General features: G+C 46.2%; 1 protein-coding gene across 3 annotated transcripts in view; it reads right to left on the bottom strand.

Annotated features, from left to right (window-relative positions):
* The window catches only part of MAP3K12 (mitogen-activated protein kinase kinase kinase 12), a 170,878-nt gene that overhangs the window by 84,097 nt on the left and 72,601 nt on the right, over positions 1-14,180 (bottom strand). The gene's annotated exons all lie outside the window — the stretch shown is intronic.

Genomic DNA, 14,180 nt, shown 5'->3' with positions numbered 1-14,180 from the left:
TACCATTAAAGCTCTATGGTGTTCCTGATAATACAGCTATGGTATATATATGGTGCAGGTGAGTGGAGTATACAACTGGCACTTTAGCCCTGTATACTGCAGTGTATACTGGGTGTATACTGCTGTGTATATGGCGGTGTATATGGCGGTGTATACTGCTCTGTATATGGTGGTGTATACTGCTGTGTATATGGTGGTGTATACTGGGTGTATACTGCTGTGTATATGGCGGTGTATATGGCGGTGTATACTGCTCTGTATATGGTGGTGTATACTGCTGTGTATATGGTGGTGTATACTGCTGTGTATATGGCGGTGTATATTGCTGTGTATATGGCGGTGTATACTGCTGTGTATATGGCGGTGTATACTGCTGTGTATATGGCGGTGTATACTGCTGTGTATATGGTGGTGTATACTGCTGTGTATATGGTGGTGTATACTGCTGTGTATATGGTGGTGTATACTGCTCTGTATATGGTGGTGTATACTGCTGTGTATATGGTGGTGTATACTGCTGTGTATATGGCGGTGTATATTGCTGTGTATATGGCGGTGTATACTGCTGTGTATATGGTGGTGTATACTGCTGTGTATATGGCGGTGTATACTGCTGTGTATATGGCGGTGTATACTGCTGTGTATATGGTGGTGTATACTGCTGTGTATATGGCGGTGTATACTGCTGTGTATATGGCGGTGTATACTGCTGTGTATATAGCGGTGTATACTGCAGTGTATATAGCGGTGTATATTGCTGTGTATATGGCGGTGTATACTGCTGTGTATATGGCGGTGTATATTGCTGTGTATATTGCTGTGTATATGGTGGCGTATACTGCTGTGTATATGGTGGTGTATATTGCTGTGTATATGGCGGTGTATATTGCTGTGTATATGGCGGTGTATACTGCTGTGTATATGGTGGTGTATACTGCTGTGTATATGGTGGTGTATACTGCTGTGTATATGGTGGTGTATACTGCTGTGTATATGGTGGTGTATACTGCTGTGTATATGGCGGTGTATATTGCTGTGTATATGGTGGTGTATACTGCTGTGTATATGGGGGTGTATACTGCTGTGTATATGGGGGCGTATACTGCTGTGTATATGGCGGTGTATACTGCTGTGTATATGGTGGTGTATACTGCTGTGTATATGGCGGTGTATATTGCTGTGTATATGGTGGTGTATACTGCTGTGTATATGGGGGCGTATACTGCTGTGTATATGGCGGTGTATACTGCTGTGTATATGGTGGTGTATACTGCTGTGTATATGGCGGTGTATACTGCTGTGTATATGGCGGTGTATACTGCTGTGTATATGGTGGTGTATATTGCTGTGTATATGGCGGTGTATACTGCTGTGTATATGGTGGTGTATACTGCTGTGTATATGGTGGTGTATACTGCTGTGTATATGGCGGTGTATACTGCTGTGTATATGGTGGTGTATATTGCTGTGTATATGGCGGTGTATACTGCTGTGTATATGGTGGTGTATACTGCTGTGTATATGGTGGTGTATACTGCGCTGTATACTGCTGTGTAGGTGGCCACTAGCCCTATGCCCTGTCCTTCTGCAGGTGTAGCTGGCCACTAGCCCTATGCCCTGTCCTTCTGCAGGTGTAGCTGGCCACTAGCCCTATGCCCTGTCCTTCTGCAGGCTGCTCTGTACCTTCTGCTGGGAACTTTCTATATTGTTTCTAATTGAGCATTACTGTTCGGTGGTTTCTCGTAGAGATCCCGGTTAGAGGACCACCTGCCCTACACATCCCCCCAGTCCAGATGCCATGTGTGTATGCAGCCCTACAGATGAAGCCTATTTCGTGTGCTGTGTTACATGGTATCTTGTATCTTCTTGATGTAAATATTTACAGTCTCCAATGTATCAGCTACTCAGGTTTATTCCATATAGTAAGTCTGCCATGTTCTGGGTGCCTGGCAGAGCAGTAGCAGCTTGCCCAGTGCATTATCGCCATGTCCTCAGATGCCCTGCAGTCTTACCCCTTGCATTGGTCTGGTCTGTGCCATGTGCCCAGCATGTGATGAATGCATCCTCTGAAGTGCATGTGCCCAGTACCTGTTCCTTCTCGGTGGTGTATTCCTCCTATATGTTCTTCTCTCCCCTCCTCCTCCTTGTCTTCCCTCACTGCCTCCCCCTTATTATTTTATCAATTGTGCCCCCTCTGTGATCCCTAGCAGCCAATCAGTAGCTCAGTGAGGGAGGAAGTTGCTTTGGGCAGGGAGGCTGCCTGGTCCCTGGCTGGTATCAGGATGGCACATCTCTGCTGCTGAAGGTGAAGGGAGAGAGGCAGCTGTGTCTGCACCCCTGACATCACCATCTTCCAGGACCGCTGTGGATGGAGGGAGCTGGGAGGAGGAGAGGGTGGAAGTGGAGAGAGGAGGAGGAGAAAGGGAGATGGAGCCACACACAGCAGAGCTGGGAGGGAGAGGGCTGTGCTGAGCCCAAACTACACACAGGTCTGATTACTTATTAGTCAGGGAGGGGAAGGGGGGATATTTGGACAAGGATCAGATTATTGAGGGTAGGAGTATCTAATGCCCCCCAAAATTATATATGGTCCGAGGGTCAAAGTGCAGAAAATCTACATATATTACTGTTCAGAAGATCTATATGTTCTTCTACAGTCTTATTTTCACATTAATGGGAACGTCAAAATAGGAAACACAAACTTATTTGCACGTACATGACATGATATACATGGTGGGATAAATAAAGGAATACGTAAAGGGAGGCGTCGGGAGCTTGGGAGGCAGATTGATGCATGTCAGAAACTGTAAGCGTCTAAGGGTATATCCATAAGCAGCAGAAATAGTGCAGAAATCTCTGTGTCGTCCTTTACATTTCAACAGGCTTTGCAGAAATCCATGCACATTGTTGCAGAAACAACCATTCACAATCTCACGCTTTGCAGAGATTGTCGTCAATTGCATCAGTCTATATCTCCAATGAGGCTTACAATTTAATTTCCTTATGTCAGACACCCGTATAATAGGCCGACTTCCCTAGGAAGCGAATTATCCTATCAGGCTCTGTTCACACTAGCATCATGGCTCCGCGGATCCGGCGTATAAGTGCGGGATTACACCACTTACATCGTTAAACAGCTACTTGTTCAGTGATCAGCAGTCATTTACACAGAGAGATCAGCCATAGATTGCTTTGTACATATAGGCTGCCATTGTTCTCGAGGAGTCTTAAGTCAGCTTAAATGAAATCTGTCAGTTGATTCTTTCCGTCCAAACCACGGGAACCATGAATAGGAAAGCATCCGGCTCACCGCTAATTTTTCCTCTGCAGTCCGGAGCGATTCTGTCACAACACAATATTATGAACAAGGGAGAATGAATCCAGCCCAACGGACAAGCAGTCGTCTTATTCAAGTGAGCACAAACCAAAGGACATATGGTAGAAATCCTTGTTAGAGTAGTGAAAATATCTACGCGTTTCAGGTGCCTGTAGTGCCCTTAATCATGATTAATCATGTCCGTGGTTTGTACTCGAATAATAGAAGACTGCCTGTTCATTGGGCTGGATTCATCCTTCCTTCACTATGAAGCAGAGACTAGCTGCACAATTCCATCCAGGTATGTTTTCCTCTGCAATGATTTGGCGTTTCAGAGAAAATGTAGTTTAGTTTAGTCCCTCTAAATATTATTTTTAGAGAAAGCTGTTCAGCCCATTCATGCTGCCAAAACCACAGGCAGCATGTTTCGGAGCTTAGCTGAACAATTTCAGCCAGGTATGTTTTTCTTTGGCATTTCAGAGAAAACACAAGTTTGAATAGGCGACCAGGGACCACTGCAATAGATGAAACCAGTCCGCCGGGCCCACGTCCAACTTCTCCATTAACAGCTCTAAGTGATTGACAGGTTTGTCCCATGTGTGTATGTAAGAGGCTGGACCAGGGCAGTAGTCATGGCCGAACACTCCAGTGTATCTGTGCCATGGTCCCCCATTACATGAAAACATTGTCCATCACTTTGTGTACCTGTGGCTCCATTCCCTGCACCATCAGGGTCACCAAAAGTCGGTGTAATAAAGATGGAGGCACAGTCCTTTTCAACTTTCTAATCAACAACTTTACTGTAAGCTTCATGCAGCACATCCAGACTCTTCACAGCAATTACAACAGGATCAGTATTACACATTGCTAGGGTTGAGCGAAACGGATCGGTCATTTTCATAAATCGGCGACTTTTAGGCAAAGTCGGGTTTCATGAAACCCGATCCGATCCTAGTGTGGGATCGGCCATGCGGTCGGCGATCAGCACGCCAAAGTCGCGTTTCGTATGACGCTGTCACCGCCGTTTTTCATCCAATGAAGGAGGACGCAGAGTGTGGGCAGCATGATGACATAGGTCTCGGTCCCCACCATCTTAGAGAAGGGCATGGCAGTGATTGGCTTGCTTTCTGCGGCGTCACAGGGGCTATAAAGGGGCGTGCACGCCGACCGCCATCTTACTTCTGCCGATCTGAGCAGAGGGAGAGGTGTTGCTGCAGTTAGTCAGAAGCAGGGACAGAGTTAGGGAGGAAATACAAACCCCCAAACCGCTTGTGCTGTAGCGATTTTCACTGTCCCACACCACCTTTTTGTGCAGGGACAGTGGAGGTCGTATTTTAGTGCAGCAGCTGCATAGCTGTGTGCACGGTGCTGTGCAAACCAACTGCTTTTTTCAAAGCAAAAATCCTGTTGCTCCTTTCTGCACAGTTACCTATCTTGTTTATTTGTCCACATTTTTGTGTTCAGCAGTCCTTTTTATTGCTGCCATACTTGTCATGAGCTCATTGTAGGGAGCTTGTTATTGTATTTTTTTTTTTTATTTTTTTTTTTAAATAATAATTCCAGCCACTTTCTGGCACGTTCATAGTGTTGTGTTATACCACTGGGCCAGAGTTGTGGTTCTGTGTCTCCCCCCAAAAAAAAGGGAGATTAAAATTTGCACACAGTGTATATTCTGCTGTACTGCTAGTGTGTCGTATATATCAGGCAGCCACTTTCTGCCACGTTCATAGTTTACTGTTATACCACTGGGCCAGAGTTGTGGTTCTGTGTCTCCCCTGTTATGTTGGGCTGGTGGTTAGGAGCACTAGAAATGACCAGATGAGCAAACTAGCAATACAGGACGAGCTCTGGGAAGTGGGAGCTCTGCTGACCGCAACCCCTAATTCTATCAACAACAACTAGAAATAGCCGTGGAGCGTTCCTGACTCTGCCTAGACGCCTCTTCACAGCCTAAGAGCTAACTACCCCTAAAGATAGAAAATACAGCCTACCTTGCCTCAGAGAAATTCCTCAAAGAAATAGGCAGCCCCCACATATATTGACTGTGAGTTAAGATGGAAGTCACAAACACAGGAATGAAATAGGTTTCAGCATAGGATGCCAGACTGAACTAAACAGACTGAGGATAGAAAAGGTATCTTTGCGGTCAGCATAAAAAACTAACAAAAAACCACGCAGAGTGTGCAAAAGAAACCACCGCACCGACTCACGGCGCGGTGGTGCCACTCTGCATCCCAGAGCTTCCAGCCAACAAGATTAAATATAATAGCAAGCTGGACAAAAACACAATGGTAACAAATAAGCTAGCAGGGACTCAGCCCCTGCTGAAGTAGACAGGCCATCCGAAAGATCCAAGGGAACTGAACCAGTACTAGGACATTGACAGCTGGCATCAAGTAACGATCTGAGTGGAGTTAAATAGAGCAGCCAGCCAAGACCTGAACGAGATCAGCTGGAGAAGGAATCTCAAAACCAGCAGCTCCACTCACAGCCACCAGAGGGAGTCCATGAACAGAACTCGCCGAAGTACCATTCATAACCACAGGAGGGAGCTCGAGAACAGAATTCACAACAGTACCCCCCCCTTGAGGAGGGGTCACCGAACCCTCACCAGAGCCTCCAGGCCGCTCCGGACGAGCCAAATAAAAGGCACGAACAAGATCGGCAGCATGAACATCAGAGGCAACCACCCAGGAATTATCCTCCTGACCATAACCTTTCCACTTGACTAGGTAGTGAAGTTTCCGTCTCGAAATACGAGAATCCAAAATCTTCTCCACCACATACTCCAACTCCCCCTCAACCAACACCGGGGCAGGAGGATCAACGGAGGGAACCATAGGAGCCACATATCTCCGCAACAACGACCTATGGAACACATTATAAGCTGGAAGGTCCAAACGAAATGACACAGGATTAATAATTTCAGAAATCTTATAAGGACCAAACCTTCTGAACTCCAAAGAGACATTTAGACCCCTTCACAAACAAGGAATGAGCACGAAGGACCTGGAACACCATTCTGACCTGCTTCACATGAGACTCCCAATCGTCCGAAAAGACCAAAATATCATCCAAATATACAATCATGAATCTATCCAGGTACTTTTGGAAGATGTCATGCATAAAGGACTGAAACACAGATGGAGCATTAGAAAGCCCGAATGGCATCACCAAGTACTCAAAATGGCCCTCGGGCGTATTAAATGCTGTTTTCCATTCGTCGCCCCGTTTAATACGCACAAGATTATACGCCCCTCGAAGATCTATCTTGGTGAACCAGCTAGCTCCCTTAATCCGAGCAAACAAATCAGACAGTAGCGGCAAAGGGTACTGAAATTTGACGGTGATTTTATTTAGAAGGCGGTAATCTATACAAGGTCTCAGAGAACCATCCTTCTTGGCCACAAAAAAGAACCCTGCTCCCAACGGTGACGACGACGGGCGAATATGCCCTTTCTCCAAGGACTCCTTTATATAACTCCGCATTGCAGCGTGTTCTGGCACAGATAAATTGAACAGTCGGCCCTTCGAAAACTTACTACCAGGAATCAAATTAATAGCACAATCGCAATCCCTATGAGGAGGTAGGGCACTGGATTTGGGCTCATCAAATACATCCTGGTATGTATTTGACAACAATGGGACATCCCCATGTACCCCTTGACAACCCCAACTGGATACAGACATTGATTTCCAAGACAATACTGGATTATGGACCTGTAGCCATGGCAAACCCAAAACGACCACATCATGCAGATTATGCAACACCAAAAAGCGAATATCCTCCTGATGAGCAGGAGCCATGCACATGGTCAATTGAGTCCAGTACTGAGGCTTATTCTTGGCCAAAGGTGTAGAATCAATTCCTCTCAATGGAATAGGATACTGCAAGGGCTCCAAGAAAAAAACACAGCGCCTGGCAAACTCCAAGTCCATCAAATTCAGGGCAGCGCCTGAATCCACAATTGCCATAACAGAATAGGACGACAAAGAGCAAATCAGAGTAACGGACAAAAGAAATTTTGGCTGTACCGTACCAATGGTGGCAGACCTAGCGAACCGTTTAGTGCGCTTAGGACAATCAGAGATAGCATGAGTGGAGTCACCACAGTAAAAACACAGCCCATTCTGACGTCTGTATTCTTGCCGTTCAGCTCTGGTCAAGGTCCTATCACATTGCATAGGCTCAGGCTTCTGCTCAGGAAACACCGCCAAATGGTGCACATTTTTGCGCTCACGTAAGCGTCGATCGATTTGAATGGCCAAGGACATAGACTCATTCAGACCAGCAGGCGTGGGGAATCCCACCATAACATCCTTAAGGGCTTCAGAAAGACCCTTTCTGAAAATTGCTGCCAGGGCACACTCATTCCACTGAGTAAGCACAGACCACTTTCTGAACTTCTGACAATATACCTCCACTTCATCCTGACCATGACACAAAGCCAGCAAAATTTTCTCTGCCTGATCCACTGAATCTGGTTCATCATAAAGCAATCCAAGCGCCAGAAAAAACGCATCTACATTACGCAATGCAGGATCTTCTGGCGCAAGGGAAAATGCCCAGTCTTGAGGGTCGCCACGCAGCAAAGAAATAATGATTTTTACTTGCTGAATGGGGTCACCAGAGGAGCGGGGTTTCAAAGCAAAAAACAGTCTACAATTATTTTTGAAATTCAGGAACTTAGATCTATCCCCAGAAAACAAATCAGGAATTGGAATTCTAGGCTCTAACATAGGATTCTGAACTACATAATCTTGAATGCATTGTACCCTTGCAGTGAGTTGATCCACACAAGAGGACAGACCTTGAATGTCCATATCTACACCTGTGTCCTGAACCACCCAGAGGTTAAGGGGTAAAGAAATACAAAACACACTGCAGAGAAAAAAAAATGGTCTCAGAACATCTCTTATCCCTCTATTGAGATGCATTAACACTTTGTGGGCCAGCTGTACTGCTATGTTGGGCTGGTGGTTAGGAGCACTAGAAATGACCAGATGAGCAAACTAGCAATACAGGACGAGCTCTGGGAAGTGGGAGCTCTGCTGACCGCAACCCCTAATTCTATCAACAACTAGAAATAGCCGTGGAGCGTTCCTGACTCTGCCTAGACGCCTCTTCACAGCCTAAGAGCTAACTACCCCTAAAGATAGAAAATACAGCCTACCTTGCCTCAGAGAAATTCCCCAAAGAAATAGGCAGCCCCCACATATATTGACTGTGAGTTAAGATGGAAGTCACAAACACAGGAATGAAATAGGTTTCAGCATAGGAGGCCAGACTGAACTAAACAGACTGAGGATAGAAAAGGTATCTTTGCGGTCAGCATAAAAAACTAACAAAAAACCACGCAGAGTGTGCAAAAGAAACCACCGCACCGACTCACGGCGCGGTGGTGCCACTCTGCATCCCAGAGCTTCCAGCCAACAAGATTAAATATAATAGCAAGCTGGACAAAAACACAATGGTAACAAATAAGCTAGCAGGGACTCAGCCCCTGCTGAAGTAGACAGGCCATCCGAAAGATCCAAGAGAACTGAACCAGTACTAGGACATTGACAGCTGGCATCAAGTAACGATCTGAGTGGAGTTAAATAGAGCAGCCAGCCAAGACCTGAACGAGATCAGCTGGAGAAGGAATCTCAAAACCAGCAGCTCCACTCACAGCCACCAGAGGGAGTCCATGAACAGAACTCGCCGAAGTACCATTCATAACCACAGGAGGGAGCTCGAGAACAGAATTCACAACACTCCCCCCCAAAAAAAGGGAGATTAAAATTCGCACACAGTGTATATATTCTGCTGTACTGCTTGTGTGTCGTATATATCAGGCAGCCACTTTCTGCCACGTTCATAGTTTACTGTTATACCACTGGGCCAGAGTTGTGGTTCTGTGTCTCCCCCCCAAAAACGGGAGATTAAAATTCGCACACAGTGTATATTCAGCTGTACTGCTAGTGTGTCGTATATATCAGGCAGCCACTTTCTGCCACGTTCATAGTTTACTGTTATACCACTGTGTTGTGAATTTGCTTTTTGCTCCCTCTAGTGGTTACTAGTTTTTTTACTCTGGTTTTTCTGTCATTCCTTTTATCCGCACCTGGGTCGTTAGTTAGGGGTGTTGCTATATAAGCTCCCTGGACCTTCAGTTCAATGCCTGGCAACGTAGTTATCAGAGCTAGTCTGCTGTGCTCTTGTCTACTGATCCTGGTTCCAGTTATATCAGCTAAGTCTGCCTTTTGCTTTTTGCTATTTGTTTTGGTTTTGTATTTTTGTCCAGCTTGTTCCATATCTATATCCTGACCTTTGCTGGAAGCTCTAGGGGGCTGGTGTTCTCCCCCCGGACCGTTAGACGGTTCGGGGGTTCTTGAATTTCCAGTGTGGATTTTGATAGGGTTTTTGTTGACCATATAAGTTACCTTTCTTTATTCTGCTATCAGTTAGCGGGCCTCTCTGTGCTAAACCTGGTTCATTTCTGTGTTTGTCATTTCCTCTTACCTCACCGTTATTATTTGTGGGGGGCTTCTATCCAGCTTTGGGGTCCCCTTCTCTGGAGGCAAGAAAGGTCTTTTGTTTTCCTCTACTAGGGGTAGCTAGATTCTCCGGCTGGAGCGTGTCATCTAGAATCAACGTAGGAATGATCCCCGGCTACTTCTAGTGTTGGCGTTAGGAGTAGATATATGGTCAACCCAGTTACCACTGCCCTATGAGCTGGATTTTTGTATTCTGCAGACTTCCACGTTCCTCTGAGACCCTCGCCATTGGGGTCATAACAGTTTGCCAGGCCAGTATTAAATGTTTAATGCATTGCAGAAGAGGGATTATAAGAAAGAAGATTCTGAGTTTTTTTTTTTTTCTTCTTCCCCTTTACCTCAGAGTGGCTATGCTTGCTGCAGACATGAATGTCCAGACCTTGATTACAAGTGTGGACCAGCTGGCTACTCGTGTGCAGGGCATACAAGACTATGTTATCAGAAATCCTAGGTCAGAACCTAAAATACCGATTCCTGAACTGTTTTCCGGAGACAGGTTTAAGTTTAGGAATTTCATGAATAATTGTAAGTTGTTTTTGTCCCTGAGACCCTGTTCATCTGGAGACTCTGCTCAGCAAGTAAAAATTGTTATTTCGTTCTTACGGGGCGACCCTCAGGATTGGGCTTTTTCGCTGGCGCCAGGAGATCCGGCATTGGCTGATATTAATGCGTTTTTTCTGGCGCTCGGTTTACTTTATGAGGAACCCAATCTTGAGATTCAGGCAGAAAAGGCCTTGCTGGCTATGTCTCAGGGGCAGGACGAGGCTGAAGTGTATTGCCAAAAATTTCGGAAATGGTCCGTGCTGACACATTGGAACGAGTGTGCACTGGCCGCTAACTTTAGAAATGGCCTTTCTGAAGCCATTAAGAATGTTATGGTGGGTTTTCCCATTCCCACAGGTCTGAATGATACTATGGCACTGGCTATTCAAATTGACCGGCGGTTGCGGGAGCGCAAAACCGCAAATTCCCTCATGGTGTTGTCTGAACAGACACCTGATTCGGTGCAATGTGATAGAAAAACCGCAAATTCCCTCATGGTGTTGTCTGAACAGACACCTGATTTAATGCAATGTGATAGAATCCTGACTAGAAATGAGCGGAAAATTCATAGACGCCGGAATGGCTTGTGCTACTACTGTGGTGATTCTACACATGTTATCTCAGCATGCTCTAAACGTATAGCTAAGGTTGTTAGTCCTGTCACCGTTGGTAATTTGCAACCTAAATTTATTCTGTCTGTAACTTTGATTTGCTCACTGTCATCTTATCCTGTCATGGCGTTTGTAGATTCAGGTGCTGCCCTGAGTCTTATGGATCTGTCTTTTGCTAAGCACTGTGGTTTTACTCTTGAACCATTAGAAAATCCTATTCCTCTTAGGGGTATTGATGCTACGCCATTGGCAGCAAATAAACCGCAGTATTGGACACAGGTTACCATGTGCATGACTCCTGAACACCGCGAGGTGATACGTTTCCTGGTTTTACATAAAATGCATGATTTGGTTGTTTTAGGGCTGCCATGGTTACAGACCCATAATCCAGTCCTGGACTGGAAGGCTATGTCAGTCTCAAGTTGGGGCTGTCGGGGTATTCATGGGGATTCCCTGCCTGTGTCTATTGCTTCTTCTACGCCTTCGGAAGTTCCGGAGTATTTGTCTGATTATCAGGATGTCTTCAGTGAGTCTGAGTCCAGTGCACTGCCTCCTCATAGGGACTGTGACTGTGCTATAGATTTGATCCCAGGCAGTAAATTTTCTAAGGGAAGACTGTTTAATCTGTCGGTACCTGAACATACCGCTATGCGTTCATATATCAAGGAGTCTCTGGAGAAAGGACATATTCGTCCGTCTTCTTCCCCTCTTGGTGCGGGATTCTTTTTTGTGGCAAAAAAGGACGGATCTTTGAGACCTTGTATTGATTATCGGCTTTTAAATAAGATCACTGTCAAATTTCAGTATCCTTTACCGCTGTTGTCTGACTTGTTTGCCCGGATTAAAGGTGCCAAGTGGTTCACCAAGATAGACCTTCGTGGTGCGTACAACCTTGTGCGCATTAAGCAAGGTGATGAATGGAAAACCGCATTCAATACGCCCGAAGGTCATTTTGAGTACTTGGTGATGCCTTTTGGGCTCTCCAATGCGCCTTCAGTTTTTCAGTCCTTTATGCATGACATTTTCCGGAAGTATCTGGATAAATTTTTGATTGTTTATCTGGATGATATTTTGGTTTTTTCTGATAATTGGGATTCGCATGTGGAGCAGGTCAGGTTGGTCTTTAAAATTTTGCGTGAAAATTCTTTGTTTGTCAAGGGCTCAAAGTGTCTCTTTGGTGTACAGAAGGTTCCCTTTTTGGGGTTCATTTTTTCCCCTTCTGCTGTGGAGATGGACCCAGTCAAGGTCCGAGCTATTCTTGATTGGACTCAGCCCTCGTCAGTTAAGAGTCTTCAGAAGTTCTTGGGTTTCGCTAACTTCTACCGTCGTTTTATCGCTAATTTTTCTAGCATTGTGAAACCTTTGACGGATATGACCAAGAAGGGCTCCGATGTAGCTAACTGGGCTCCTGCTGCCGTGGAGGCTTTCCAGGAGTTGAAACGCCGGTTTACTTCGGCGCCTGTTTTGTGCCAGCCCGATGTCTCACTTCCCTTTCAGGTTGAGGTGGATGCTTCAGAGATTGGAGCAGGGGCCGTTTTGTCGCAGAGAGGCCCTGGTTGCTCGGTTATGAAACCTTGTGCCTTTTTCTCTAGGAAGTTTTCGCCTGCCGAGCGAAATTATGATGTGGGCAATCGGGAGTTGTTGGCCATGAAATGGGCATTTGAGGAGTGGCGTCATTGGCTCGAGGGTGCTAAGCATCGTGTGGTGGTCTTGACTGATCACAAAAATCTGATGTATCTCGAGTCTGCTAAACGCCTTAATCCGAGACAGGCCCGCTGGTCATTGTTTTTCTCCCGCTTTGATTTTGTTGTCTCGTATTTACCAGGTTCAAAGAATGTGAAGGCCGATGCTCTTTCTAGGAGCTTTGTGCCTGATGCTCCTGGAGTCGCTGATCCTGTTGGTATTCTTAAAGATGGAGTTATCTTGTCAGCTATTTCTCCGGATCTGCGACGTGTGTTGCAGAGATTTCAGGCTGATAGGCCTGAGTCTTGTCCACCTGACAGATTGTTTGTCCCGGATAAGTGGACCAGCAGAGTCATTTCCGAGGTTCATTCCTCGGTGTTGGCAGGTCACCCGGGAATTTTTGGCACCAGAGATCTGGTGGCCAGGTCCTTTTGGTGGCCTTCCTTGTCAAGGGATGTGCGGTCATTTGTGCAGTCCTGTGGGACTTGTGCTCGAGCTAAGCCTTGCTGTTCTCGTGCCAGCGGTTTGCTCTTGCCCTTGCCTGTCCCGAAGAGACCTTGGACACATATCTCCATGGATTTCATTTCTGATCTTCCGCTATCTCAGGGCATGTCCGTTATCTGGGTGATATGTGATCGCTTCTCAAAGATGGTCCATTTGGTTCCTTTGCCTAAGCTGCCTTCCTCTTCCGATCTGGTTCCTGTGTTTTTCCAGAACGTGGTTCGTTTGCATGGCATCCCTGAGAATATTGTGTCAGACAGAGGATCCCAGTTCGTTTCCAGGTTCTGGCGATCCTTTTGTAGTAGGATGGGCATTGATTTGTCGTTTTCGTCTGCTTTCCATCCTCAGACTAATGGACAGACGGAGCGAACCAATCAGACTTTGGAGGCTTATTTGAGGTGTTTTGTCTCTGCTGATCAGGACGATTGGGTGACATTCTTGCCGTTGGCTGAGTTTGCCCTTAATAATCGGGCTAGTTCCGCCACCTTGGTTTCGCCTTTTTTCTGCAACTCTGGTTTCCATCCTCGCTTTTCTTCGGGTCATGTGGAGTCTTCTGACTGTCCTGGGGTGGATTCTGTGGTGGATAGGTTGCAGCGGATCTGGGATCATGTGGTGGACAACTTGAAGTTGTCACAGGAGAGGGCTCAGCGCTTTGCCAACCGCCGCCGCGGTGTGGGTCCCCGACTACGCGTTGGGGATTTGGTATGGCTTTCTTCCCGCTTTGTTCCTATGAAGGTCTCCTCTCCCAAATTTAAACCTCGTTTTATTGGGCCTTACAAGATATTGGAAATCCTTAATCCTGTATCTTTTCGTCTGGATCTTCCTGTGTCGTTTGCTATTCACAATGTATTTCATAGGTCCTTGTTGCGGCGGTACATTGTGCCTGTAGTTCCTTCTGCTGAGCCTCCTGCTCCGGTGTTGGTTGAGGGCGAGTTGGAGTACGTGGTGGAGAAGATCTTGGATTCTCGCCTCTCCAGGCGGAGGCT

The sequence above is a fragment of the Ranitomeya variabilis genome, chromosome 3 (assembly GCF_051348905.1).
Source record: "Ranitomeya variabilis isolate aRanVar5 chromosome 3, aRanVar5.hap1, whole genome shotgun sequence".
NCBI classification, from domain to species: domain Eukaryota; kingdom Metazoa; phylum Chordata; class Amphibia; order Anura; family Dendrobatidae; genus Ranitomeya; species Ranitomeya variabilis.
Note: the sequence above shows the minus strand (reverse complement) of the source record. Positions and strands in the feature narration are given on the sequence as shown.